Here is a 25,851-nt window from a genome sequence, read left to right as displayed (position 1 = left end):
GGATGACCCTTATCTCGAGTGGAAAAATTTGAGGAATTGATGTGTGCAATCGTGAAATCTGAGAGGTGTTTCAATTATTTTCACTCCAAAAATTTAACAACCCTGCCTACTTCTTCTACACATTTTGAGTAGCCCCCTTGAAGGTTTCAATTTTTTGAGTGACCCCCCTGACATTCCTCCAACCCCAAGGTCGTAAATAATGAAGGCTCCCTGAATACCTTCGCAGACACCCAAGCAATCTAATTGTCCCCAGGGATACCTAAAATAGCAATGATAGAATGTTTGAAAATTTACATTTCTGACCAAAGTAAGTAATTAGTATAGCACTCGGCCGCTATGACATGTACAGTGCGAAAGTACTTTATCATTGTACATACTGGCAAAGTACCTTTCACTTGTATAATGTGATGTATATATGTATCTCGAAGTATACAGATGTCCGAGTGGGAAATAACACTACTCGATGCTAAAAGCAGAGCGCCATAAATACAAACACAACTTTTGTACTTTGACGCAATTTGTATTATTATTTATATGACCGTTCCTTGCTTTGACTTACTTTAACTTACGTCATAAAACTTTGCTATTATCATTTTGTGACACAGTTCACTGATGAGAGCCACTTATAATACGACAGTAAACTATTGTATTATACGTTTTCTGAAACCGTACACAGGTGCTAGGTACCTATAGCATGTAGAACTTTGCCATTATCATTTTGTGAGACTGTTGGCTGAAAAGAGCTACTTATAATAAGACATTAAACTATCGTATAATACGCTTTCTGTAGCCGTACATCGGTGCGAGGTAGTTATATGACATTAAACCATCGTTTAATACGTTTCTAGATACCGCACACCGGAGCGAGGTACTTGTAGTACCTTATAAAATTTAGCTATTATCATTTTCTTGGACTGTGGGCTGATGAGATCCTCTTAATATGCGACATTAAACTATCCTAAAGTCTTATAATACGTTAAAAACCTTTCCTTTTATCGTTTCCTAGGAACGTTCCCTGTTTTGACTTAGATACGTTACGATATTCAATATTATCGTTTTCTGAAACCGTACGATGACGAGAGCCGTACATCCATGCGAGCGATCACTCGTGCGAGACATGCTGCAAGACATATCTGCAGAACCAGCGCTATAGGTGGACGTAAGAGAAACGTGTGTTTTTATATACACAAACAGAACGGCCCTTTTCAGGGCCACCATCGCGGCCACCACATTGTCCAAAAAGGGAACCACCTAAATTGATTGCAATTCTGTAATGTGTTTTTCACTTTGATTCCTTTTTTCCTTTTGATTGGACGTTTACAAACAACCGTTTGATTGGCAGTATGATGGAAAGTAGTTTGAATTCATTAAAACTGTCGATGTGCCATTCCTTTGTAGGCCGAAGCTACGTTTTTGATCAATTTCCTATTCTCACGCTCAAAATCTGACATTGTTTCCTTATCATAGCATTTGATAGATGTTCATGGGTCGGCGAAGCATGAAACTTTGCCGAGAAAATCCCTCCAGTTCAACAACACTGTGTTTGTACGAGCTGTCTTTCATGTTGTTTGACCTTTGCCATAACATATCCAACCCCGCGTACTATCCTTTTCTGTCCTCGGTCGACCTGTAACCCTTGTACCCAGAGCTTTGCATGCTTGAGAAATCGAGCTGAGGGTCGACATTTTGGAACTGGGCTATCAGGTTATGAGAAACATCTGCGACGTACTTTGTGTTTTGATAAGTTGCGGTTTGTTGTGCCAATTACAGTTTGCGTTTTTACAGTGGAACGGCGAAACAAAGGGCTGTATATATCTAAACCAGAAAAGCCGTTTTGACAAGGTCAGTAGGTATGTATACTCCTATTTCCATTGCCAGCAATTCGGTGTAGTTCCAAGGTTCAAGTCACCGTCTCAAAAACAATGTGTTTGACTATTTATGAAGCAGAATCTTTTGAGTTCAAGCGATGGAGACAGAGGCTGCGGCTCTATTTCTTCAAAATCTATTACTACAGCTACGTTCAACTACTGCTACAATAACATAATATATCAGTGGGTGGATGTAGGTCACGACTAGATCCAGTGATGATTCACGACGCGCTCTCACCTGTGTTTTGCCTATGGTAAGTCTGGCATGAAAACACACTAATACAGATAAATTCACACTAATGAGTTACCTGTATTATAGAATAATACACGTGGATTCACATGAATCCACATGAATACAGGCTTGCTGAATACAAGCAATGGATTATTGACTGTATTCATCTGTATATGCACTCTTCAGCTAAAATACAGGCAATAATCCATGTAAATACAGTATGTATTATTGGGTTATTAGGTTGAGTAAACAAACAACGAACCATTAAACTCCATTCCAATATGGCGTCTCCCCCTGCAGGCTACACAGTCATCGCTATGCTTGCACTTCTTTCCGATTTATTGTTCAAATGCATCGATAATTTGGATATAACCAGGATATATGTGCCAAGTTGACACATTTGCAGTGTATTATGGCTGAGAAATGAACTTTTGATGGATCATAATATTTTTTAAGCTGAGAATACTATGTTTTTTTTCAACATCGCGGACAACTAACCAGCTGATAATGAAGTATTTTTTACTGATGGTCTGTAAGTTTTCGTGAGATTTTGGGTATTAAATCAATTTTAAAATCGATCAAACAAATTTTGTTGCATTACTCATGATCTTATTGTATCAGATTTGTATATCACATGTCCTGACTTATTTTTCTGTTGCATGACGTTTTTTTCAAAGTCTGCCCGTGTTGCAGATTGCCGTGTTGGCATGTTTTACATGGTTACCGGTACTGTTTACACGCAAGACACGCTGTGCTACCACCAATTTTAAATGTAAAATCGTCTATTGTTTTTACAATCGAGGCAAGATTAATACAATGTTCAAAATGATCCGTGATTTTCTTATCAACGTGATGAAAAATCAATGCTTTGTACGTATTCACAGCATTATCACATTACTGTGAGAAGGATGTATCAGTGAACTAAACCGGTGTTTGGTGTAGAATTACTCGTGAAAACAACACTATTTCTGCCAGTATCTCTTACAACTGCCAATTGTGCTTTCACCAAAGACAGCAAAGAGCAGTAGCCCATGTAAACTTAAAAACTTTGACACATAATGGAACTGATGAGGCACAACTAACTGATTAGGAAAATATAGAACATTTGATGCAGGGGTCAAAATTAAGAATATCCATATATAAATGAAGGAAGGCCACAGAGTAGAGATAAACACAATAATAAACCCTTAAATGAAGAGTATGATTAGCAGTACATGTATGTGAAGTGATTCGCCAATGTTGATATCAAGAAGAAATGAGAAGGAAAGAGCTTTGAAATCTCTTGTTCTGTGTTATGTCCAATCGCCCAACATATAATAAACAAGCCATTCACATTCTGAGTTTGGGACCTAGATTATTTTATAACAATATGCAACTTGGTATTTATTCACAAGTCTAATAGGTATGCTCTGTCTGTTGTCCTGACTCAATTGATAGGCCTCCAATAATTTTTTAGTCTGTCAAACCCTGCTTGAGTTGTGAAAGGAGATGTGCTCCAATGTTTATAGACCCTGTGAGTGTGATGCAGTATGAATATCAGTTAGCATGAGTATCAACATCAAAGAAATGCATCTACCAGTCTATACTGCATCAGCTAGACCACAGACTTGCCTAATCTGACCCAATGGCCAATCCTTTCCTGTATTAAATAAAACCCATGTGATATGCCATAGGACAATGACTGGCGTTCTTGTTCAAGATTGAATTGCCCAATGAAAGCAGTTGTTTTTGAAAAACCTCAAAAACTGCAGAAATTAGTTCACTTATTTGAAGAGATGGCAACATCCCTGATTACAAACAACCTGAAGACAACAGAATTAAAGATAGAGGCTTTGCAGAGTTCAAAACTGCACTGATGGTAAGGTGAGCGTCAAATAAAACCTTAATTTTAATGTAGATTGATAAATAGATGTGTGTCTGTGTCTCTGTTTGTGTCTCTGTTTGTGTGTGTTTGTAGTTTCTAAATTGAACCATTATAAAATTATTGAACTCTTCATTTCTAAGATGCTAAATTAAAACACAAAAGTGAAATTTCACTGATGTATGATGCCACTCAAGATTTATAATTATTCAGATATACTTCCTACACACTGTGTGCCAGGTAATAACCGCTGAAACAAACAAAAGGAAGGTTTGTGTGTGGGGGTGGAATCAGCTTTTGAGATCATATGTGTCAATCACTTTATTCTGTAGACTACATGTACCAAGCTTCATAAATTGTTAATATATGACAATCATACCATGTACAGCTTCAGAAATACATGTACACCCAACACTTTATAAATGATGGCTGAGGAATTTTACTTGCCAATGCTATACATGCTGTCATTAAATAATTGTCTGCATTTTTTAAATTGTATTGCAGGTTGCCATTCATGAACTCAAAATATGTCTGGTGTTGTTTTACAAGTATTTTTCTCATTTATAGAGAACATTTATGCAATCTTAAAGCTATGGAGTTGCAGGGTGATGCAGATGAGCCTATCTCAAGCCTTATAAAATTGGCTGGTTTTGACAACTTAAATGAAATGCAGACTCTGAACCAAGGAGCAAGGGAACTCACAGAGACCATGAAGTATACATCCTTTGATGATGAAAGTAATAGTTGTGTTCATGGTAAATCTGTACTCTCATTGAGTGAATTGAAGAAAGGGGAAAAATAGTTTAAAGAAAAACAAGCTACTAAAGTAAGCATTGATTGACAATGGTGGTCTGATAGAAATAATTTTTACATGTAATGTGTAACATTAATTTGTGAAATACATTGCCAATAATAGCATGCTGGCATTCAAGTAATGGCAGACTATCAATTCATTTCAAATTATGTTGTCTTTAATTTGACATTAGTTCAGGACCATATAAATACAATGATTCTAGTTGTGTATTTAGCACAGCAGACATTGGACACCACTCACATGGTGCATTGAGACACATATCAGTGGGCAAGCATTCATTAGCAAACGTGTGATCAAATACTTAAAGTGTGCTATACACATTTAGTTTTGTTGAAGCTATGGTGATCAATCAAACTTATCACTAAGGGACTGGTCAGTTTCTTCAGCCTGGGGGGGGGGCGGTGGATTCATGGGGGGGTCACCCTGTTTTTGACTTTGGTGATAGGGGGGGTCACCATGTTTTTGAAATGCCCAAGAGGGGGGTCATTGTGTTTTTGAATTTTGACACAGGCTCATCATTGCCTAAAATGCTAGTGTCAGCCACAAATTTCATCATTCAGTTGTATTTTTCGGTGCGCCCTTCGGGCGCGTAACTTTAATAATATTTTTCAGCACGCCCAACTTTAACATATCAAACATACATATATCAGAGATATCTGTATGTTCAATATTTTTCAGCGTGCTCTTCAAGCTCATTACTTTAATATATCAGACATTTTTCAGCATGCCCTTCAGGTGCATGACTTTAATATACAAGGCATATATATCAGAGATATCAGGATGTTTCATATTTTTCGGCGCGCCCTTCGGGCGCCATACTTTAATAAATCAGAGATTTATGTCACAGATATCTTGATGTTTGCTAAGTGAAAGTGTACCATTATGAAATCTGCATTTCATACGAAAAGGATGACAAATTCCTGATACTTTTCTGTTCTCTCTATGAGAATTCAGTATGAGAAAGCAACATGCACAAATATTTCACAATATATATTTGATACAGTGACTTATTTTAGAGATAGAAAAATGACAAGATATCTTTCCTTCTCATTGATGGAATTATTTTCCTTGTGTCTCAGGTTTTCTGTAGAAAGATGCTTTTTTATGAACAAAATAACAGTTAAAAAGGCAGTTTTTGTCATTATTAGCTGTGCTTTTATGGTTTCAATGTTACAAGAAAGGTCCTCTCAGACACTGTACACATCAGATTTGGCTACAAAAGCTCTCTATGGCTCCTCAGGAGTTGGCAAGTCTTAACACCCATCAAAGTTTTTGATTCACTGCTTTTTCCCTCTTTGATATTAATGATTGACATCCATTTCTGTACAACAGTTCAGGACATCTGGTTAAGCATAGAAAGTGTGAAATACATTCACAGCTCATTCAAAATGTACTGTATTCAAACTTTAAGATTGACACTTTGAAATTCCTATCTTACAACTGACTTGTCAACAATTTCATTAAAACATAGAATGACTATTTAAAATATAAATATATATAAAATGTAAAATATAATATATATATACGTATATATATATATATATATATATATATATATATATATATATATATATATATATATATATATATATATATATATATATATATATATATATATATAAAATTTATGTTCACCTTTTGCTTTACTTATGTCGCGCGCGCGCGGGGGGGTCACCCTGTTCTCGAAATTGGGAATAGGGGGGGTCACCCTGTTTTCAAAATTGGGAATGGGGGGGTCAGCCACTTTTTGACGTCGGCAAAAAATAATCGACCGGCCCCCCCCCCCCCAGGCCAAAGAAACTTACCAGTCCCTAATAGAGAGAAAGAAAAGAATATACAATTTATTTGTGAGCTGTATGGCTGAAAGATGTGAACAGGCACAAAAGCAACACAGAGAGAGGGTATGTGAAAGACAATACAGGAGTAAATATACAATAATTAATACTTTGCAAGAGAATTATCAAATCTACAAAATTTATACATTAGTATTACCAAGTTGAAGGATTGTGCAGCAAAGGTTTACATTCATGGTACAATATTCCTGACACACACACACACACACACACAGACTCACTCACACACACATAAACGTGTATGTATGTATGTGTGCGTGTATATACATATACACACACACACACACACACACACACACATATATATATATATATATATATATATATATATATATGTAAGTGTATGTGATATTTAAAAACTATCTACTGTTGATTGACCAATCAGAGTGCTCCATTCAGGGTGTTTTATTTACTCGTAAAGCCTTGGTCACCAAATTCCAGAAACGAATGACAGTGCCGTAGTAAAGTACTGTCCAATCAAAAGTGAACATGTCATATTCTGTAGACATCTGGTACGTTTTTTCCCTAATATTCAAATTTGGTAACACAGAGGAAACCAGCTGCAACACAAAATCTGCTTTGGTAAAAACATAAACTAATGTGCCCTAGGGCATTTATAGGATGTTCCGTTACATTGGAAGGCTATTTCACAAATAAAAGTTTTAATTCATATCCTAAACATGTTACATTGACAAAGGGGACGGTTGACGTAAACACATTGAAAACGAAAATATATCAGTTAGGGGCGATGGTTTTTATGTCGGATAAAACCCTCGTACTCGGGCTTTTCTGGAATATAAAGTCCAACCCTACGATAAAATGTCTCGGCCTGCGGCCTCGACATTTTATCGTTGGGTTGGACTTTATATACCAGAAGAGCTCTCGTACTCATGCTTTATCCTATACATATATTTATATATATTTATTTATTTATTTATTTATATATACACACATGACATAGATAACATTCATTCAGAAACACACACACATACACTTGTTTGTATGTATGTATATATATATATATATATATAATATATATATATATATATATATATATATATATATATATATGTATGTATGTATGTATGTATGTATGTATGTATGTAAGTGTATGTGAGATATATATATATATATATATATATATATTATATATATATATATATATATATATATATATATATATATATATATATATATATTATATATACGAGGGTTTTATCCGACTTAAAAACTATCGCCCCTAACTGATATATTTTCGTTTTCAATGTGTTTACGTCAACCATCCCCTTTGTCAATGTAACATGTTTAGGATATGAATTAAAACTTTTATTTGTGAAATAGCCTTCCAATGTAACGGAACATCCTATAATACATATATATATAATACATATAATTCTGAATGAATGTTATCTATGTCATGTGTGTATATATAAATATGTATTATTTATATATATATATATATATATATATATATATATATATATATATATATATATATATATATATATATATATATATATATATATATATATATATATATCACCAAGTACCAGATTGTAATACTTGAGATTATCGCTAAACAATATATAAAGTTATGTAATTGTAACTTTTGACTAGTATTTCATTATAGTATATTTCATTTCAAGGGCAATATCTTTTGTACTCCCTAGGGTGTGTTGAAACAGTATTCAGCTTCCAAACTCATGATTTACATTTGTAACTGCATTATTTGTGTTTGTAAGAGAATTCCTGTCTGAACTGAATTCATATGTAAACAAGATAATTTCATTTATGCATGCAGACACTGAGTCGGCAAGTCATATAGTAGATGTTTTATTTTAAAGCTTGCTTTTTGGAGTAAAGCGTGACAATGTGTTTAACTTAAAAAAATGAACAAAGCATTTCGGTTACAATTACCGGCCTACAAATGTTTCATATCAATAGTTTAATTGCTTTGGAATTTGAGGATGGTAATAGAACAGCTACTAATTTAATGATCAATTACCTAACACAATACTCTGTTGCAATGAATTTCAATGTTGTATTTGTAAAACAAATATTTATTAAAACTTTGTATATCAGTCTACAGTTACTTTTTTCTTGGAAACTTTATATTTTGGAAGATTTGAAAATTTAACATATTAGATTCATATTTGCTTACAAAAAAATGCACATCCTGGGCTTTTTTGAAAATAAAGGATTGCACTCATGCTTGAGGCCAATATTGCTGTGTATTGTGTACAAACTTATTTCTCAAAATGACCGCACGAGGGCGCTAGTTAAGACGCCATATTGGATTTTGGCTACGATTTGTTTGTTATTTATTTACTCCTTAATTGCTGCAGCAGAACACAGGTGCTCTGAATAGAAGCACACACATACAATGTTCAAGTCGCAGTCCCACTACATTCTTTGATCATGTCCATACAGTGACCTAGCAAAGAGTGTTCATCTTTATTAATCTCTGTGAGTTTGTGTGATCCAGTATTTCGTGGCATACGTCTCTGACTACGTTGACCAGTGATCGTCGGAACTGCTCATGTGCAACTTCCTTGTTCACAATATATTTCATGCACTATTTCATGCATCATATCAAAATAGCTGCAACATTTAAATTTTACATTGTACATAAAGAAAAACATGTTTTAACTTTCATCAATCGCCAACGTAGCTTGGATACAGTGCTTATATCGGTCGTAGGGGTCCCTAACGACCTTTGAGCGCCGTTCGGATAACCACTTGAAACAGGTTAAAATTTTTTTCACATATGCCCTTTGACTCTCATGGCAGTTACTGTTCTCTTGTGTCAAACGGAACAGTGTTTGCTGTATGATATAGAGGAGGAGGCTTTTACTTCGCATTGGGAAACTTCCCAGACTGGAGATAAAGCGACAAGTTTCAGAAAACACTGTACGTCCGTTGGGACATATGATAAAACGTGCTACCGATGTTGATCTCATAGATATCCAATTTTCCCATGAAACATTAAGCAATGTCAAGTTAATTAACAGCTCATTTGCATATAGATCACTTATTATTTCATATCAATAAAATAAGATATACAAAAAACCAGGTCCTCTGCCTAATATGAGAAAGTCAAAATGCTCCTCGGACTGGCAAGAGGCAGTTCAAACAAAACAATGCAATAACAATGAATAACATGACATACACATCTGGGCAAAACATTCAACACGGAGACAAAATACAATGGCAAACAAAACACATATGCTAGAAATCACAATACATATCAAACAGAAAAGAAAAAAACCTGGGCAAAACAAAAGCAATTCTGTACAGTACAGATATTTATGTGTCTGGGTTGGTAAATCTACATTATACAATTTAACCAAGTAGTTGCACTTAACGTGTTATAAATTAAAATTTTTGGGGAAAGACAAAATTGAAGACTTACACCATGATGGTTCGTCTTTGGCATGAAATAGGCAATAGCTCGAGATAAGGTATAGTTTACTGACATCACGTATCACGGTTTTATGCTGTTTACTGAATTTCAGTGCGTTAAGATATTGTAGAAGTTTGAGTTTATTGTCTGTCGTTATTTGTCCTCTCGTCCCGACTTCAAAACAAATGAGTTCAATTGAATAACCTTGAGCTTGTAAGGAGTTCAAAAGATGTGAATATTTCATGCATTTCTCCCTGTGACGTCTCTCAATATTAAATTCAAACGGTACTGTCAGTTCTAAAATGATCATTCTTTTTCCATTACTGAACAGAATGACATGATCAGGACCGTCTGGTTTACATAAAACATTGCATGGGATGGTACCCTTTGTATGACCTGGTAAATCGGCATAAATAGATAATGTGTCCATAATTGATGACAAAGCACAAGTTTGAAAAATATAATTAAAATATTACTATGTCGCCAAGTGTATATATTCTATTCAAGCATGGTCTTGCAGCCATGAACCGTTCTGGTTTTTTTTGTCTAGCATCAGCATTAATTTCTGTTAAATATCGAGAATGTTCAATGCATCACTGATACCAGGGAGAAAAGCGTTTTGTGTTGTATTGTCAATGAGACTGTTCATTAAAAGGTAGATTAGAGATCTGTTCGTCAGTATCTGATTATACATTTTACCAATAAAAGATGTAAGAGCTATCATTCGAAAGTTAGACGGGTCATGAGAATCACCGCCTTTATAAAGCAATGAAATACGGCATTGAGACCGTGATTCTGGTGGATCACCATTATGGAGCTGTTTTGTGAACATAGTTGCTATAGGAATTGATGAGTAGTTGGTAACTTTTTGAGAAGCCTATAAAGAATTTAAATTTCTTTGATTTCAAAATATTCTTAATATCTTTTGGTCTGGCAGGACTTAGATCAAATGGCGTATGTTGTGTTGTTGGTATCAAAGGGAACCAAGATAGCTGTGTCAAATTAATGACAGCTTCATTAGCATATTCTGATGGATAAAATACATTAGCTTCCTGATTTGTAAATGTCGGTTTTTTGGTACTGTTGTCAAATCACCAGCAGTACATTTTTCCGCAAGGCGAAAAAATTGTTACTGTAGAGTTTTTCTTGGTGAATCGTAGACTTTTCAATAATATTTGCCCTGTTCTACTTCTTGAGATGACGTACGATCATGATCGCCTCGCGAACAGCTTTCCTGTCTTCTTCCGTGCCATCTGTACCATATGCCTTTCCCCGGAATGCATTTTTCTTTCTTTTGGCCACAATCAGAGTCTTTGTCAATGGCTTCGATTGTACGAGTTCTGTTCATTGTCCACCAGCTCGGGTTTGGAAGACGAGAACCCGTCAAGTAATGAAATTTCCCGCGATTCGCAGTAAAGCGGGAAATTATTGTCTTGTCGAACAGGTATTGTATTGTTGTTGTGGTGTATTTATAAAGTTTTGAGATCTATGTGATTTCAGTCTAGCAATGCTTCTCTCCGTGCATGTTTAGTTTTCTCCCGTTTTTTTTGCTCTCCATGCATTCAGATGGCTCGTCAGCAGTCAGGCTTTTCTATAGATATGCAATCATTGAAGAGTGTGGTGCTAGGGCAAGTATAGGAGGCAGTAGCTAAGAACAGTGATAAGCTTTTGGGGAATTTGGAGAATCTTGTGACAAGCAGAATGCAAGGGCTGAAGGACGATATCACAGCTAGCCAACGACAATTTTCACAGTCGCAAATTAACGCTATCAAGGAGATGAAGTACACAGAAACGCCAGTTTTTAAGAAGAAAGGGTGTGAGGCGCAGTTTAAGTTGAACCAGAAGGTGGCAGACCATATATCAGAAGCGCACACGCAGCTCCATTCAATTTCGCAACAAGTAAATCCCCAAGTTACAACTGCTAAAGAACACATGCATCGCAAAAGGTATGGAACTTTTAGCTCACAGACAGAAATTAGTACGAATGGCCGATAAATCTGATCTTGGGTGGTTATCAGTGGAAGAATACGAGACCGATGAACTAGCTGAAGGATCTGATGATGAAAAAAGAATTTATAAGGCCGAAACGAGAGCTAACGAAACACAAAAAGAGCAGTTGGCCAAGCGACGCGCCAAAGGGTACAGTTCTGGCAACTTTCGGTGGAATCCTTACCAAACCGAGAAAGAAAAGGGTAATTTCTCAGCAACTTGCAGCGGCAACCAGCAGAGAAAGTCAGGATCATGTTTTGCTTGTGGGAAGTTAGGTCATTGGACAAAACAGTGCCCCATCTTCAACAGTAACCGGAATTCTTCTTTGGGGAGCGCAGTTGAAAAGATAATTATTTACAGTGAATATTTGTCACATTGTAATACTCAGGTGTTAATTAACGATGAGATATTGGTGTTGAGTTGCAATGCGATACAGATTCCGTAGATGTTCCTAGTGACGGTTTTGGTTTTTGTTCAGATTTAAATTTCCATATTTTGAAACAGTCAACTTCAGATACTGCGGTGTCCGTTCCGGTGGTTAGTCCCGTAGGCAGATTAGCTAAGGCTTTGAATAAGTGGGTTGAAGCTGGAGCGAATTCCCATGTCTTGGATGTAGTTAAATCGGGCTATAAATTACCATTGAAAGTTACTCCGGAAAGAGTACAGTTGGTACATAATAGGTCAGCGTTGGATCGTTCTGTTGTTGTCGATGGGGAGGTCTAAAAACTCTTGGCTAAGGGTTGCATTTCTAAATTTGATTTCCGTCCTCATGTAGTTTATTCCTTAACTGTTGCCGTTGGAAGCGCTGGGAAGGAGAGATTGGTGCTTGACTGCAGGCATGTTAATCTGCGTTTATTCAAGTTGAAGTTTCGTTGCGTGGATGTTTCTTCTACAAGGCAGGATTTTGCACAAGGCGATTTTTTGTTTTCTTTCGATCTTAAGTCTGCATATCATCACATCGAAACTTTTGAAGAGCATAGGACGCTTTTATGGTTTGCTTGGCCTGTAAATGGAGTCCTGACATTTTTTGGTTTTAATGTTATGCCTTTTGGCTTATCAACAGGTCCGTACATTTTCACGAAAGTTGCGCGTCGAGCGGTTCTCTCTGTGGCCTCTCCGCTAGGCGACTGATGCCGTATGTTGTGGGTTCGAACCCGATTGAAAACTAGCCGTATTTGTTAGCTTTTGGCGTAGTCGGGGTTTCAAGGTGTTTATGTTTATTGATGACGGTTAAGGTAGCGCTGTGGGCAAAGAGGTTGCCCTTCAGGTAAGTCGTACAGTCAAAACGGGCATTGACCAGTTCGGGTTTTTACTAGCCGGTGAGAAACGCCACTTGCATCCACAACTTGTGTTAAATTGGCTTGGTCATCGCTTGGATATGAGTGAGGGTTTTGTTTACGTTAAAGATTGTGGAATTCAAAAATTGATGTCGTCATTGGAAAGTCTTATTCAGGCTATTGCTGCGGGTAAGCTTTGTTTCGAAGCTAGGAAACTTGCTTCCGTTATTGGACAAATTATTTCTATGCAGGGAGGCATTGGACCTTTGGTTGGACTTCAAACGCTATATCTTTATATATTCCTTGAAAAGAAGGCAAGTTGGGATTCTTGTGTTTTTATCAACGCCTTATCAGTGAGTGAATTGTTTTATTGGATGAACAATATGAAGGCTCTTAACGGAACACCGTTGTCACGTGTTGATAGCTATCAGGAAATAATGTATACTGATGCTTCGTCGAGAGGCTATGGCGGTTATCTCGTTAACCAGAGTGAGCAAGAGATCAGTGGTTTATGGTCTGCCACAGAAAGTATGAAGAGCTCCACGTGGAGAGAGTTGGAAGCAGTATATCGTGTTTTGGAATCTGTTAAAACGTGCTTGGAAGGGACAAGGGTCCAACTGAAAACCAATAACATGAATGTGGCGAGAATTTTGTTCGCAGGCAGCAAGGTGCCAGATTTACAGAATATTGCTGTTAAAATCGTTACATTTTAAGACCAAAATTTAACCAACATTTAAAGGCCAAAACTGGGCAGAACGCCAACAAGGAACTACTATTGTTCCCTCTTTATCAGGCGACAACTTTTTCAGAACTCGTGTAATCACACTTGATGGAGCTCTAACCAATTGTTATCACCTTTTCAAAAATCGTGAGAAAGCATTAATAGCTTCTGAACCGGGACACCAGAATTTTGCATTGAATCTGAAACACCTCGTGTTGTAATCCGTAGTAAAACGATCAATACCTTCTCTGAGATACCCCAGTCATCACTATCATCAATCCTACTGAGCAAATCTGCTCGCACATTATGCTCTCGACGCAACCACAATGGAGTTATATTTACTCCCCTGTCTTTACACAATGTAACGATTTTAACAGCAATATTCTGTAAATCTGGCACCTTGCAGCCTGCGAACAAAATTCTCGCCACGTTCATGTTATCAGATTTCAGTTGGACCCTTGTCCCTTCCAAGCACGTTTTAACAGATTCCAAAACACGATATACTGCTTCCAACTCTCTCCACGTGGAGCTCTTCATACTTTCTGTGGCAGACCATAAACCACTGATCTCTTGCCCACTCTGGTTAACGAGATAACCGCCATAGCCTCTCGACGAAGCATCAGTATACATTATTTCCTGATAGCTATCAACACGTGACAACGGTGTTCCGTTAAGAGCCTTCAGATCGCTCAGCCAATAAAACAATTCACTCACTGCTAAAGCGTCGATAAAACACAAGAATCCAAACTTGCCTTCTTTTCAAGGCATGTATAAAGATATAGCGTGTGAAGTCCAACCAAATGTCCAATGCCTCCCTGCATAGAAATAATTTGTCCAATAACGGAAGCAAGTTTCCTAGCTTCGAAACAAAGCTTACCCGCAGCAATAGCCTGAATAAGACTTTCCAATGACGACATCAATTTTTGAATTCCACAATCTTTAACGTAAACAAAACCCTCACTCATATCCAAGCGATGACCAAGCCAATTTAACACAAGTTGTGGATGCAAGTGGCGTTTCTCACCGGCTAGTAAAAACCCGAACTGGTCAATGCCCGTTTTGACTGTACGACTTACCTGAAGGGCAACCTCTTTGCCTGCAGTGCTACCTAAACCGTCATCAATAAACATAAACACCTTGAAACCCCGACTACGCCAAAAGCTAACAAACACACGCACAATTTTCGTGAAAAAGTACGGAGCTGTTAATAAGCCAAAAGGCATAACATTAAAACCAAACAATGTCAGGACTCCGTTTATAGGCCAAGCAAAACCCAAAAACGTCCTATGCTCTTCAAAAGTTTGGATGTGGTGATATCCAGACTTAAGATCAAAAGAAAACAAAAAATCGCCTTGTGCAAAATCCTGCCTTGTAGAAGAAACATCCACGCAACGAAACTTAAACTTGAATAAACACAGATTAACATGCCTGCAGTCAAGCACCAATCTCTCCTTCCCAGCGCTTCCAACGGCAACAGTTTAGGGATAAACTACATTAGGACGGAAATCTATATGCAACCCTTAGCCAAGAGTTTTTTGACCTTCCCATTGACAAAAACAGAATGATCAAACGCGGACCTATGATGTACCAACTGTACTCTTTCCGGAGTAACTTTCTTCGGTAATTTATAGCCTGGTTTAACTACATCCAAGACATGGAAATTCGCTCCAGCTTCAACCCACTTATTCAAAGCCTTAGCTAATCTGTCTACGGGACTAACCACTGGAAACAGACACCGCAGTATCTGAAGTTGACTGTTTCAAAATACGAAAATTTAAATCTGAACAAAAACCAAAATCGTCACTAGGAACATCTGCGGAATCTGTATCGCATTGCAACTCAACACCAATCTCATCGTTAATTAACACCTGACTATTAATATAAGACAAATATTCACTGTAAATAATTATCTTTTCAACTGCGCTCCCCAAAGAAGAATTCCGGTTGGTGTTGAAGATGGGGTACTCGTTTCTCCTATGGCCTAACTTCCCACAAGCAAAACATGATCCTGACTTTCTCTGCTGGTTGCCGCTGCAAGTTGCTGAGAAATTAACCTTTTCTTTCTTGGTTTGGTAAGGATTCCACCGAAAGTTGCCAGAACTGTACCCTTTGGCGCGTCGCTTGGCCAACTGCTCTTTTTTGTTTCGTTAGCTCTCGTTTCGGCCTTATAAATTCTTTTTTCATCATCAGATCCTTCAGCTAGTTCATCGGTCTCGTATTCTCCCACTGATAATCACCAAAGATCAGATTTATCGGCCATTCGTACTAATTTCTGTCTATGAGCAAAAAGTTCCATACCTTTTGCGATGTGTTCTTTAGCAGTTGTAACTTGGGGATTTACTTGTTGCGAAATTGAATGGAGCTGCGTGTGCGCTTCTGATATATGGTCTGCCACCTTCTGGTTCAACTTAAACTGCGCCTCACACCCTTTCTTCTTAAAAACTGGCGTTTCTGTGTACTTCATCTCCTTGATAGCGTTAATTTGCGACTGTGAAAATTGTCGTTGGCTAGCTGTGATATCGTCCTTCAGCCCTTGCATTCTGCTTGTCACAAGATTCTCCAAATTCCCCAAAAGCTTATCACTGTTCTTAGCTACTGCCTCCTATACTTGCCCTTGCACCACACTCTTCAATGATTGCATATCTATAGAAAAGCCTGACTGCTGACGAGCCATCTGAACGCATGGAGAGCGAAAAAGACGGGAGAAAACTAAACATGCACGGAGAGAAGCACTGCCAGACTGAAATCACATAGATCTCAAAACTTTATAAATACACCACAACAACAATACAACACCTATACTGAACCGCATTCCAATCACTTCATTGGCCCTGCACTGGCACGTGACATCTTCACAAGACAATAATTTCCCGCTTTACTGCAAATCGCGGGAAATTTCATTACTTGACGGGTTCTCGACTTCCAAACCCGAGCTGGTGGACAATGAACAGAACTCGTACGATCGAAGCCATTGACAAAGACTCTGATTGTGGCCAAAAGAAAGAAAAATGCATTCTGGGGAAAGGCATATGGTACAGATGGCACGGAAGAAGACAGGAAAGCTGTTCGCGAGGCGGTCAGGATCGTAAGTTACCTCAAGAAGCAGAACAGGGCAAATATTATTGAAAAGTCTACGATTAACCAGGAAAAACTCTACAGAAACAATTTTTTCGCCTTGCGGAAAAATGTACTGCTGGTGATTTGACAACTGTGCCAAAATATGCTAATGAAGCTGCCATTAAATTGACACAGCTATCTTGATTACCTTGGATACCAACAACACAACATACGCCATTTGATCTAAGTCCTGCCAGACCAAAAGATATTAAGAATATTTTGAAATCAAAGAAATTTAAATCGGCGCCAGTTGATGATGGAATTCTTTATAGGCTTCTCAAAAAGTTACCAACTACTCATCAATTCCGATAGCAACTGTGTTCACAAAACAGCTCCATAATGGTGATCCACCAGAATCATGGTCTCAATGCCGTATTTCATTGCTTTATAAAGGCGGCATGACCCGTCTAACTTTCGAATGATAGCTCTTACATCTTTTATTGGTAAAATGTGTAATCAGATACTGACGAACAGATCTCTAAACTACCTTTTAATGAACAGTCTCATTGACAATACAACACAAAAGGCTTTTCTCCTTGGTATAAGTGGATAAATTGAACATTCTCAATATTCAACAGAAATTAATGCTGATGCTAGACAAAAAAAACAGAACAGTTCATGGCTGCAAGACCATGCTTGAATAGAATAGATACACTTGGCGACATAATATTATTTTAATTATACTTTTCAAACTTGTGCTTTGTCATAAATTATGGATACATTTTCTATTTATGCCGATTTACCAGGTCATACAAAGGGTACCATCCCACGCAATGTTTTATGTAAACCAGACGGTCCTGATCATGTAATTCTGTTCAGTAACGTATAAAGAATGATCAGTTCAGAACTGACAGTACCGTTTGAATTTAATATTGAGAGACGTCACAGGGAGAAATGCATGAAATATTCACATCTTGTGAACTCCTTACAAGCTCAAGGTTATTCAATTGAACTCATTTGTTTTGAAGTCGGGTCGAGAGGACAAATAACGACAGACAATAAACTCAAACTTCTACAATATCTTAAAGCACTGAAATTAAGTAAACAGCATAAAACCGTGATACGTGATGTCAGTAAACTATACCTTATCTCGAGCTATTGCCTATTTCATGCCAAAGACGAACCATCATGGTGTGAGTCTTCAATTTTGTCTTACCCCAAAAATGTTAATTTATAACACGTTAAGTGCAACTACTTGGTTAAATTGTATAATGTAGATTTACCAACCAAAACACATAAACATCTGTACTGTACAGAATTGCTTTTGTTTTGCCCAGGTTTTTTCTCTTCTGTTTTATATGTATAGTGATTTCTAGCATATGTGTTTTGTTTGCCATTTTGTTTTGTCTCCTCGTTGAATGTTTTGCCCAGATGTCTATGTCATGTTATTCATTGTTATTGCATTGTTTTGTTTGAACTGCCTCTTGCCAGTCCGAGGAGCATTTTGACTTTCTCATATTAGGCAGAGGACCTGGTTTTTTGTGTATCTTCTTTTTATTGATTATGAAATAAAAAGTGATTTATATGCAAATGAGCTGTTTATTAACTTGACATTGCTCAATGTTTCATGGGAAAATTGGATATCTATGAGATGAACATCGGTATCACGTTTCATCATATGTAATGCTGTAATTTCAGAGGTACATCACCAATTGCAAAGTTCATTAAGTATACAAATGAACCCTTAGGCCCTAACTAACACAGTCAGATATCTGTCAGATCAGTATCTGCGGCAGATATCATCAAATTTGGTGCAATTATTTTGGTGGTCTATAACTGATCACAATACTTCATTAACTATGCAAATGGGGTGTTTTGTTACTGCACACTGTTCAGTGCTTCTCAGTACGATTAGATATCTATCAGATCAATATTTGTAGCTGGTATCATGGAATTTGGCGGAGGAATTTCGGAGTTATATCACTCTTTACAAAAGTTCATTAAATATACAAATGAGCAGATATTTGGCAAGACACAGACTTTGGAATGTCATATTGGCAAGACACAGACTTTGGAGATTAGTGACAAGGCTATTCTCCTTTGAGTGACGAGCATCTTCGAAAAGGACCCTTAAATGTAACTGTTCACAATGCATAGACACGTAAAGCCGGTTACATGTCAGCAATTGTATTTAATTATGTTAATTTTCTTACACTTTGCAGATTTAGAGTTCGATATTGGAGTATGGAGTTTATAGAATTACAAAGGTGCCACCATGCTCAAGTAGTGGATTTATTAGTAAATATGTTCATGAAGCAAGGACCACTGGTCAGTTGTCTGAAAGTACCGGTCGAGACAGTTACACACGCAAATAAAATAGCTGTCAATCGGGCAATAAATGACCACATCTCATTGGTAGCGAAAACTACAAAAGAAAACGAGGTTGTCGGCGCCATCGTCAGTGTTCTTGACAATGGTGTACAAGATGACGGCGACATTAATGACACGCCAATAATGCAACCAAGAGCAGCCATAGGCAGCATCCTTGATCAACTGCAAGCGAGATTCTACGAGCTCGAAGAAGTCAAAAGGCTTCAGCAAAACGGTCATGTGTTCATGGAAATAAGCAGGCTCGCTGTCAGAGATGGCTACCAGGGACAAGGTATTGCCAGGCGATTAATACAAGAAAGCTTGGTGTTGGGAATGGCTAGAGGCGCCAAAATGGCTTATTCTGAGGCAACAGGCCCAGTTTCTCAGCACATCATGCTGACAACACCGGGCTTTGTGCAAGTCGGCGAGATGATTGAATATACTACGTTTGAATACGCTGGTAAACGTCCGTTTTCCAATATGCCAGCTGCAAATAGAGGCGCCATGTTAGTTATGAAGAGGCTTAACTCTGATCTACAGTGAATGTTTGAGATGCTCGAAACGGAACTCTTAGCTTTGTTAAATTTTTCACAGTGGTGATGGGACTGTGTTTTATTTCATTGTTTGCCATGACAATCCCGTCATGCACTTGCGTTTGTAGGCCACTCTCGATTATCAAATTATTCTTGACCGACAGTGGCATTTAATATTACTCATAGGTTTCTTTACGAGCCGGCAACCGGCGAAATTGACCGGTGATTCTCGCGATTTTGCCGGCTACTTTCTTGGAATATTGGGACTCTTTCATCGCTAAAATATTTTTTACCTTCTGAAATGGTTCGGACAAGTATTATAGGCTGTGTTATCAAACTATTCAACGGGTTTTATGGGAAACAAAGTTTAGTAGACGAGCGACTGCGATCGCTTTGTAATACGTGTAGCGTGTATTGCCTGAATAAAAGTCGGAATTGTGATGGACGATTCTACTGGCTATACTGCAATTAATTTGCTGACCCTCCCCCCATGTGACGACCTTTATATCCATCAATGAAAACCTTCATACTATACCTGTCGACCCGAATAAGCTAAATTCAAAATGGCCGAAACAATGGAAGAAGCGATCGCAAGGTCAAGCTTTGCTCTACGATCTTGGGTTTTTAAAGCGCACCAAGGAACAAGAGAAGGATAATTACGTGGGTTTAAACTGTTTTCGAAGGCAATAGCCCGATTTTTTCTTATGAAAATACTTCTCGACTTAGGCTGCATTCACAAACACCTCTGGAGGGGTGCGGGAGATTTCGGGGGAGACTTTAAAAAAATTACAACATGCCAGGGGGATCTGAAAAAAATGGACATTGCAAAGGGGGAACTTGAAAATTTATTGAATATCAAATTCCTTTTCAAATACCTTCTTGTAGTTTCATTTCCTGCCATTTCCATTTCGGGCGCAAGTTTAGGGTATATTAAACAATTCATTGATCTAAGCAGCCACCTTAAGACAAAAGATTTAGGTTGTCCTGATTTCTACCTAACCCCCCTGTTTTGCAAAACTGGCCTCAACTTAAACTTTCAATAACTATTTGGGACATAACTTATTTGATAACATTCCCCCATTGACAATTCATGGGGTCTAGGTCAGTGTCAAACATTCATGTCGCCGTATGTACATTTTTATTTTTTGAGGACTTTGCCAGAATACAAACCATTTAGAATAGTGAATAGTGTCGTCAATAACACAGGGAAGCTTCAGGTCAAACAACCGTTGAATAACAATTTGGGAGATATAACCTATGTGTTATTCGTAGTTTCCACGGTCATAGCATACAGCGTATGGTGAATCAACACTTTCAGTGAAATTCCAAAATTAAATTTCTGGCACACACATGCACTTGTAACCTCTTTAGTCTAATCAAGTACACTAATATCAATAATCAAGCGTGTATAAACACATAGATTCACTGAGTTTTGTATTGTAAAAAAATTATTCATAGTTTCCTCATAGATTCCCATGTATAGTGGATCAATATTTCGGTGAAATTCCAAAATCAAATTTCTTGTACACATATGCATATGTAACCACCCATTACTTATCAAGTACAATTATGTCAATTATTCAGGGTCCATATATGCACAAATATTGCAAGTTTTACGTTGGGAAAACATTATTCACAGTTTTGTCTTAGACTCCCATGTCATATTGGATAATTGAACATTTTCGGTGAAATTCAAAATCAAATATTTGTACACATATGCATATGTAACCACTCCATACTAATCAAGTACAATTATGTCACTTATTCAGGGTTATTATATGCACAGATAATGCAAGTTTTACATTGGAAAAAAAATTGTTCACAGTTTTGTCATAGACACCAATGTATAGTGGATCATTGAACATTTTCGGCGAAATTCCAAAATCAAATTTCTTGTACAAACATGCATATGTTAACACCCCATGCTAAGCAATTACATGCATGTCAGTAATCAAACCAGTATAGATGAACAGATGTTGCTAGTTTTACATTAGAAAATACGCGTTTATAGTTTTCTTGTAGATTACAATGTATAGTGAATCAATATATTGATCAAATCCAAAAATCATTTTTTGTACATACATGCACGTTTTACCTGCCACTTCAAGCAAAGTACATTTACATGAATTACCGTACACATATAAATGTAGAGATATACCGGTAGCTTGTTTTTATCGGACAAATGTAGATATTTTGCCCAATAGACTCCATGTGAGTCGATAGTTTTGGACGAAGCACAATATCGGCCACATTTTGCCTTCCTTTTTGGGGGGACTTCAAAATTATAGCAAGTCAGAAGGGGGACTTGAAGACACTGCGAGTTTGTTAGGGGATATTCGAAAAAATCTGAGAACTTATTTTTGGAATCTCCCCCCTCCCCCCCCCCTAGGTGTTTGTGAATGCAGCCATATTACAGTTTGAATTTTAGTTGGCCGGCGTGCGTAGCACTGCCAATGGCCTCAATGTGTACGTACAGCTGGAGGTATGATATGTACTGCGTTTCTGTCCATCCACGCCAATAATAACTCGCTCTAAGTGGTTTAAAATACGAGAAGGCCTTCGAACTCACTTCGTCAGGTTAAATCCATTATGTGAGCTTCTGAATGTACAAATTTTCTTATCAAATTAACTGGCCCGTATCTCCACCCGTGTGACATACACCAGCACAGATAAGAAATCCCATAATACCCCTGTTGTACGTCATCAACCGGAACTTTTTTCCTGCATTGTACCGTTCATACCTGCACGTCGCGACGGACACAGACCGATTTTTCGTGATCGATGCCGTGCTCTCATGACAATTTTACAAAAAAGGTGACCCGACAAATCCACACGTGGAAACATAGAAGAAGGCATGTCCAACGAAATTTCGAGTCGCTAAAACTATAGCTTTTCCCGAGAATCGAATGGGGATACCGTCGATCGTTTTTAATGTCTCAGCAACGTCGCGGCTACGCTCCAGTCGAGTCGTAAAGGCAAGACTCAATGTGGACGTCGTACCTATAGTACCTGGCGATCCCGGTTGGCGATAAACCTGAAATCTACACCTCAACGTAAGTTCAACGGAATAAATGAGTACCGTATAATCTTCGGGAAAGCGACATAGGAGGCAAACGCTTAAAGTCATTCGACTAACAACGATTAATGTCCTTCATTACACAAAAAAATTCCGTAAAATTCTCGCTCGGAGTCGAACCTGTAGCGTAAGGCTGTAGCGAAGACATAAGCTGTCGAGCTGTAGTCTAAATCTGTAGTGCGGCGCTGTGGAATCCGATGTATTTCGAAAGGTGACTCAGACAACACTCACAACAGAACAGAGTTTCCGTCAGGTAATACAATTAGGATGTATCTACGGGCGAGATATGAGTCACTGCAAACATCAAAGTCCGTCAGACGAAATCATTGACGATCGAGATCGGGATCCGAGTTGACATCGGCGGAGATCGGTGACGGCAGCGTTGTGGCCACAAACAAACATGCAATGTGGCCTACTATGTGTGTCATTGAACTGTATTTTTCGCGCCCGGCAAGGTCTAAAACTTGTGTGATTTTTTCAAAAGCCATGGCATCTCTAAGAATGAGAACTACTGTTTCGATCGTTTCGTTGCATTTTACTTCATAAATCCATTCGTAAATATGCTAAATAACTATGGCTATCCGTCGCTTGCGCGGTGAAAGCTATGTCCGCCAATAGACGACTTGCCTGGCATCGACAGCGCGAGGCAATGATTGACACGTTCACGTGACCGAATCCGTATGTCTGATTGGTAGAGATACCGTTCGATGTATCAAAATTTAAACTTAATGGGATTTATAAATGAAAGTATCTCCTGGGTGACGGGCGGCTTTACCCGTTAAATGAAAGTAATCCACGTAAATAAAACACAAATTGTGACGAAATTCATACAATTTGTTACAATAATTTTGATCCATCTACGTCAAAAGAAAAATAAGAAGACTGTTCATGTGGTAAATATATAATCCAATGGTATTTTTCTCTGTTTGACGTCATCGTATACGAGTGTTTTTCGCGGAGCCGTACAACTTCGAGCCGAAGGCGAGAAATTGTGAGGCTCCGCGAAATAGTACATAGACCCAGTTATCCCTATAGTATGACGTCACACTATCCTCATGTGGTGGATATGGGACCGGACTGCTTTAAAAACGTAAACAAAAAGTCAGCTGTTCAGAACTTATTTTCAAATCCCTGAAATGCAAACATGGGAATTTAATGAAGCATAAGGAAATATGGAAAATACAAAATACCTTCGATACTAGAATTTTTATGAATTTGTGTTTCTTCATCGTTGATTTGCGATTGAATGTTTGATTTCTACACCACTGATATTTTAATACGCTATGTTACCGGCATTTTGTGTTGTCTACCTCGTCAAAAGAGCCCCCGTCGATGTTCATCAAACAACATAATAAGCATAGCCGATACCCAAGACACGTACAAATCATCCCTGCATCAGTAAGAATGTTTTCTGAAGCAACATCGACGGGTCTCAAGTTCAACATCACGATAAATGCTGCTGCGGCAGTCAACGAGTCGAGCCCCCTGGTCGAGCCGAGGAAGCGAAGAGCGTTCATCATTTCTGCATCAATGTCCGATACTCCGGACTTGAACCTCATCAGAAGAAACGGCTTTTTACTTTTCAAGAGCGACGAGTTCACAAGATTATCAGTGCATTCAAAGGTGCAAGCTAATGTTTTGTCCATACATATTGTGAATCACGTTTCCTGTATTGTACCTTGCTGTTGAACTTCCGTCGTCTCGCGTCGGAGCTAAGAAAGACAAGTTGCTTGTAGTCTTACCGTTTGAGTCAAAGCCGAACACTGTTCTTCATTATATTTAAACAAGCTCATTTTATTCATAGAATATTAAACATACAATTGATAATTTCGTAAAACATAATAATTGGTCATTTTGAAAATTTCATACAAACTTTGCATAGCAGAATTCTTTGAATGCTGTTCGAATATTGACAAAACCCGTTCTCGATAACCTCTGCTCAGTGTCGCGACGTCCCGCTAGCACGTCCAATAATTTTTGAATGAATTTTCACTCAAATTGATGTAATAGTAAGTACCAAATAAATACCTTGCATTAAAAATCCATAGTCTTTCCTATTTCCACTTGATTCGCACAGAAAAAGACCCACGAGAGACGCTAATTATCCATAGGAGCAGCTTCGGCGTGCTCGAAGTTAACCTCGACATGAAGAGCTGAGCGCAGTCAAGTGAGCTGTGACCCAGCCACGACCGCATAACACAAGCGTATGAATTCTTGAAAAATACTCCCTCTCGTTCTTTCCCAGTAATTATCATTCCTGAAAGGTTTATTCACGGAAAACTGGGTCTGTGCATATGATAAATATATAATCCCCCCGTATTCCTAACTCGTGTGTCTGCGTCGCGGACTCGTGATTCCCGGTGTAGCGGCCGTATCCTGCCTCGCCTACGGATCGGAGGGATACGGCCGCTATACGGGGAATTACTCGTCCGCGACGCAGCCACACTCGTCCGGAATACGTGGAATTGTATATAAATATCCCATATCAAGGTTCTTACTTTGTTTCTATTCGTGAAATATGTTCAACATAATCATTTTTAATCATTGTTGATAAATAAATCATCATTTTTACCTCCCATTTACCTATTTCCATACCCTACATCGTTCTTAATTTAAAGCACAACATAGTACAATATTGAAAAGTTTAATCGTCTTCTGTGTTTAAAACATCACAGTGTTTCATCAAGGATGGCATCAACAGGGGCGATTTCCCCCTTTACCAGAAAATTTAGGGGTATTTCACCAGTTCATGTGTTCTACTTGTATCTCTAAGATGTGACTGGTTCCATTTCATGGG

General features: G+C 38.0%; 1 long non-coding RNA gene across 1 annotated transcript; it reads left to right on the top strand.

The window, feature by feature from the left end:
- The first annotated feature begins 1,663 nt into the window (after positions 1 to 1,663).
- Positions 1,664 to 20,423, top strand: LOC139147383 (uncharacterized). Its single transcript, XR_011555714.1, has 2 exons — positions 1,664 to 1,850; positions 19,298 to 20,423. It is a non-coding gene; the product is annotated as an uncharacterized lncRNA (long non-coding RNA).
- Positions 20,424 to 25,851: the final 5,428 nt, after the last annotated feature.

The sequence above is a fragment of the Ptychodera flava genome, chromosome 2 (assembly GCF_041260155.1).
Source record: "Ptychodera flava strain L36383 chromosome 2, AS_Pfla_20210202, whole genome shotgun sequence".
NCBI lineage: Eukaryota > Metazoa > Hemichordata > Enteropneusta > Ptychoderidae > Ptychodera > Ptychodera flava.
Note: the sequence above shows the minus strand (reverse complement) of the source record. Positions and strands in the feature narration are given on the sequence as shown.